Here is a 5,954-nt window from a genome sequence, read left to right as displayed (position 1 = left end):
TGCTCCTAAGACAAGACTGTTTTTTGATGGGACTCATTAAGAGAAGTAGGACCTTTTGTTCATTCAAACCAGAGTGACAGAATTTGTAATCATTGGCATGAATGGCTTAATGCAGGAAATAAGCTTTCATCTAAATCCAAAAGTGCAGTCATTTTTGTCCTGCTCTTATTTTGAAACCCCTCTTTAGAACAATTTAAAAAGCATTGACACCTATTTTTAAAGATTAAAGAGAGGCAGATGTCTGCAAATAATTCCCCTCCATCAGCCCAGAAGACTGTATTACCTGGAACAAGTCCTGCTGTGCTTCCAACTTCTTCTCATGTTCAAGTCCTAAGACAGGATTCTCTGCCCAACTCACTAATGGTGCTGCAGCACACTATCTCACACCAACTCCAAAGCTCTGTGCATACAAATTGGCCTCACATGGGGTAGTATTGCCATTGAAGCCCAGGAACTGTTTTTTTCTGCTGTCAAGGACCTTGTGTGCTCCATTGTTTATCAAAAGTTTCCGGAGTGTGCATTTTTTGTCATGTATGACAAAATTCTTCTCTTTTGCCATGACATGAACTCCAAAAATATTTTGCAGCTGATTACCTCAGCAGATGAAATACATGAAGGAGAGCTAGTAGAAGTTGTTCTGTCAGCTTTGGCCACAGTAGAAGACTTCCAGATTTGTCCACATACTCTATATGTACATTCTTACAAAGCTCCTACTTTTTGTGATTATTGTTGTGAGATGCTCAGGGGATTGGTGTGTCAGGGGCTAAAATGTGAAGGCTGTGGATTAAGTTATCATAAAAGATGTGCCTTCAAGATTCCAAATAACTGTAGTGAAGTAAGAAAGAGGTGTCTGTCAAATGTATCTCTCACAGGACCTGGCCTCTCAGTTCCTCTCCAGCCTGAATGTGTATCACTGCTCAGTGAAGTGTCACATATCCATCAAGAGCCAACAAAGAGAATTCCATCTTGGAGTGTTCACCAAATCTGGATGGAAAAGATGGCAATGTGCAGAGTAAAAGTTCCACACACGTTTGCTGTTCACTCTTATGGCCGTCCCACAGTATGTCAGTACTGCAAGTGGCTACTGAAAGGTCTTTTTTGCCATGGAATGCAATGCAAATATTGCAAATTCAATTGCCATAAACACTGTGCATCAAAAGTACCAAGATACTGCCTGGGGGAGGTTCCTTTCAATGGAGAACCTTCCAGTATGGGAACAGATACAGATATACCAATGAACATTAATAATAACGACATGAACACTGATGGTAGTGGCAGTTTAGATGACACAGAAGAGCCATCTCCTCCAGAATATAAAATGTTCTTCCTGGATCCATCTGATCTCAATGTGGAATGAGATGAAGAAGCTGTTAAAACCATGAGTCCATCAACAAGCAATAATATTTCACTAATGAGGGTTGTACAGTCTGTCAAGCATACAAAGAGGAAGTGCAGCACAATGGTGAAGGAAGGATGGATGGTCCATTACACCAGCAGAGATAATCTGAGAAAGAGGCATTACTGGAGACTTGATAGCAAATGTCTAACATTATTTCAAAATCAATCTGGATCAAAGTATAAGGAAATTCCACTTTCAGAAATTCTACAAGTTTCTTCACCACGAGATTTCACAAACATTTCACAAGGCAGTAACCCACACTATTTTGATATCATCACTGAGACTATGGGGTACTTTGTTGGTGAAAGCAATGGGGACAGCTCTCACAATTCTGTTCTTGCTGCCACTGGAGTTAGGCTTGATGTAGCACAGGGCTGGGAAAAAGCAATTCGCCAAGCCCTGATGGCAGTGACACCTCAAGCAATTGTTTGCACTTCTCCAGGACAAGGGAAAGATCACAAACATTTGTCTATTAGTATCTCCATATTTAATTGTCAGATCCAGGAGAATGTGGACATCAGTACTGTCTACCAGATCTTTTGCAGATGAGGTCCTTGGTTCAGGCCAATTTGGCATTGTGTATGGAGGAAAACATAGAAAGACTGGAAGAGATGTTGCTATTAAAGTAATTGATAAGATGAGATTCCCCACAAAGTAAGAAAGTCAACTCCGTAATGAAATGGCTATTTTATAGAATTTGCACCATCCTGGGATTGTAAACATGGAATGTATGTTTGAAACTCCAGAGCAAGTCTTTGTAGTAATGGAAAAACTACATGGAGATGTGTTGGAAATGATTCTATCTAGTGAGAAAAGTCAGCTTCCAGAACGAATTACTAAGTTTATGGTCATACAGATACTTGTTGCTTTGAGGGATCTGCATTTTAACAATATTGTGATTTAAAGCCAGAAAATGTGCTGCTTGCATCAGCAGAGCCATTTCCTCAGGTGAAGTTGTGTGACTTTGGATTTGCATGCATTATTGGTGAGAAGTCATCCCAGAGATCAGTGGTAGGAACTCTAGCATACTTAGCCCCTGAGGTTCTCAGGAGTAAAGGTTACAACAAATATGTGGTAAAGGTTATAACAGATATGTGGTCAGTGGGAGCCATGATGCTCACTGGGAAATCCATGCATACACACATAACCTGGGATACCCAAAGCACTTCATTATGGCTCCCAGTCCAGATGACATGGAAGGAACTCCTTAATTATCAGTGAACTAACTTCAGTAAGGGTTTCATTTTATGGACTAATATTTTGCTGCATAACTGTTGTTCCTTGTAGGTTGACATCTGCAAGGATGCAAAGATGCGAGGAAATATGACAAGGCATTGTTGACACTAATATTGTAGTTCATGAGTAGGTACAGGAAGGGAAACTGAGTAATAAAAACACACAAAGGAATTAAGATGAAGCTTTTTATAAATTTTTGGAGCATAAGATACAACTGATTTTGTATTTTTTCCTAATCCTTCACTTTTAAATACAGTAATGTCATTTAATTTATCTTCCCTTTCCTAATCTTACATCATTTTTTAAAAAGGCAAGCTAGCATCCAGTTATTGCATTTAGCATTAACTGTGAGGCTAACAGTATATGATCGACAAAAGTACTTTTGGATGATTTGTCTAATTGACCACCAAGACTTTTAAGTTTTTCCTAGATGCATACAAGTGGAGCACTGGACTGTTTTATGTTTGCTTTGATGTCAGTCAGGACTCTAACACAGTGATGTCTAATCTCTTTTGGAACTGCAGCTCTTAATACATTCTCTACAGCATAAGAAATTAAATTATCACCTTTTGTGAGTATGCTGTAATAGCTACTGAGGTTAAGGATGCTTGGCATTAAAAAACACAGAGAACTGTAGGAATTGTTCCAAGTTCTGAATGGTTATGAGTGCCTTCTCATAGTTCAGCTGTGCTAAACATTCATGTTCCCACTTGAACACCATCCGAATGCCACTGTACCCTGATGGGTACATATCTAAACTTCAGTTACATAATTTATTTTTACCTAGGACTGAATAATTTGAGGGCAAAAATATATATATATAAAGGAAGGCCAATGAAGGCTCAGTTCATTCTGCTGTCACTCTGTAGTTAAGTGTTATCTTTTTTTTTTTCCCTTAGCCTATTGGAGGGCTTTACAATATCTGGAATGTTTTTAAATTATTTAATGTTAAGCAATCTGGGGGAGTGGATTAGAGGTAGACATGAAACATCTTATAAAATTTGAACTATATTATCAATATACCAAACTAAACAATGATTAAGAACTTTTTACATATCAGCTCCACCATTGAACTATTTTAAAAATATTTACTAATACAGATTGAATATCCCTTTTATGAAATGCTTGGGACCAGATGTGGTTCAGAATTCAGTGTTTTTTAGACTTTGGAATATTTACATATATCTGTAATTCTGAAATATTCTAAAATCCAAAACTTTTTTTGAAAGTGGTGGTGCTTTCAGATTTTCCCATTAGGGATCCTCAATCTGTTTTCCCCGGAGAAAATTTAAGATCTAGGACCATCCACTTACAAAAAATATAGTGACCTTTTGTTTGTTTATTCCTTAGTAACCAGTATGAACCTGTTTGTTTTCGTTTTTTCCTACTCCACTCTAAGCAAAAGAAAAAATTTAGAGACAGAAAATCTGGATTTAAGTATTTCATTTCCACTGTTTATTAGCTCTGTTGGCCTGAGCAGATGTGAATCTTTAGTCTCTCAGTCTATGAAATGAAGATCATAATTCTTGCCTCCACTTTCCTCAAAGTGTGGTTATACAGATGAGGTATATATGAATATATTTAATAATAGTATTTAATAATAGTAAAAGTATAAAAGTGTTCATTTGTCCATTGAATTTGGGAGAGCAAAAGAAAAGTATGTTCTTATATGTGAACAGACTAAGAGGCCTTCAGAGATCTTTGAAGCTATTCATCTAGGACTAAAAATATCCCTAGGAGAATAATATATTACACAATGCCTCTTTGTTCTAAGTTCTTTAATATGTTTTAATTTATCCTCACCCTAGTCACATTGGAAGTACATTATGAATCTTAGAGATGAGGAAATGAGGCACAGAAGATTAGTTGCCAAAGTTCACAGTTAGTATGAATCCTCATGGCCATTATGCTACATTATATAACTATAGCTCTAGGAGACATTGCACATATTTCAATTTGACTTCACACAGCAGTTGCAAAGATTTTACCAAATTTATTTTGAGAATCCTTTTTATAAATGGATTTTCCCTGTGATAGACAATGACTTCTCCAAATTTCTTCAAAGTCTTTATCAACATGCACAAAAATGGAATAATTTTGAATCACTAGAAAACCTATTGTAGTTTTACTGCATATGGTGAAAATTAACTGGAATTATGTTCATTTGCTAAATTTACATAATCAAACTTTACAATCCATGAAATTAATTGCACTCTTTTTGTTGAATGCCTAAGAAATTTTTTTTTTTAATTTTGTAAAGGCACTGTCAGATAATTTGGAGTTGAGTAATTACGCCAGATAACAAAATGTGTTGAAGTCAAATTATGTTTGTATAAGAAATAATTGTTTGCTAGAAACATTTGATAATGTACAAAGTCATCTATAATGACACTGTTCAGTATATTTATATTTTTTGTTGCATGCCACATTTTGTAAATATTCTCAAAAATCTTGATAATAAAATGTATTTCTGTATCATCAAAAAAAAGAAAACTACAGTACTCTCAAAAAGATCAAAGAGGATATCCAAAAATGGAAAGATATCCCCTATTCTTTGGTAGACAAAATTTACATTGGGCCAGGGATTTAGCTCAGTGGTTTCAACACCTGCTGTGCAAGCGCAAGGACCCGAGTTCAGTCCCTGGTACCAAAAAAAACAACTTACATTGTGAAAATTATAATACTTCCAAAACTATTATGCAGATTTAATGCTATCTCAATTAAAATACAAATAGCATACCTCCCAGAACTAGAGAAAACAATTTGAAAACTCATATGGAACCAGAAGAGACCTAGAATAAAAAAAGCAGTTCTAGGCAACAAGGGGAAGGTGATGGTGGGGAACATCAAAATTCCTGATATGAAGTTATAATACAAAGCTATGGTGATAAAAACAGCATGGTATTGGCAAAAAAAAAAAAAAAAGAATCAAGGATCAGTGCAACAAAATAGAAAATGCAGAAACAACTCTAAGCTCACTGAGCTAACTGATCTCTGATTAGGTCAAAACTCCTTCACAAGAAGAAAGATAACCTCTTTAATAAGTGGTGCTGGGCTAACCAGCTTTCCACATGTCAAAATTTAAACCTAGACCTGTATCTCTTACAAAGCACTAAACTAAAATTGAAATGAATCAAAGATTTAAATATTCAAACAGAAATAATCTGTTGGAAGATAGAATATGTAAAATTCTTGAAGACATAGTTGTAGGCACTTTATGAACAAAATTCTGATCACACAAGAAATATTATAAAGAATCAACAACTGGGATCAAATAAGATTAAGATACTTTCACAGAGTAAAAGAAACCACCAACAGA

The 5,954-nt window shown here is 35.8% G+C and overlaps 1 pseudogene; it reads left to right on the top strand.

Annotated features, from left to right (window-relative positions):
* The first annotated feature begins 237 nt into the window (after positions 1–237).
* LOC101721896 (serine/threonine-protein kinase D3 pseudogene) lies at positions 238–2,620 on the top strand (annotated as a pseudogene).
* The last annotated feature ends 3,334 nt before the right edge of the window (positions 2,621–5,954 follow it).

Source organism: Heterocephalus glaber, unplaced genomic scaffold (assembly GCF_053883595.1).
Source record: "Heterocephalus glaber isolate CG9 unplaced genomic scaffold, H.glaber_assembly_v1.0 deba00000331, whole genome shotgun sequence".
NCBI lineage: Eukaryota > Metazoa > Chordata > Mammalia > Rodentia > Bathyergidae > Heterocephalus > Heterocephalus glaber.
This window is presented reverse-complemented; position numbering and strand designations above follow the sequence as displayed.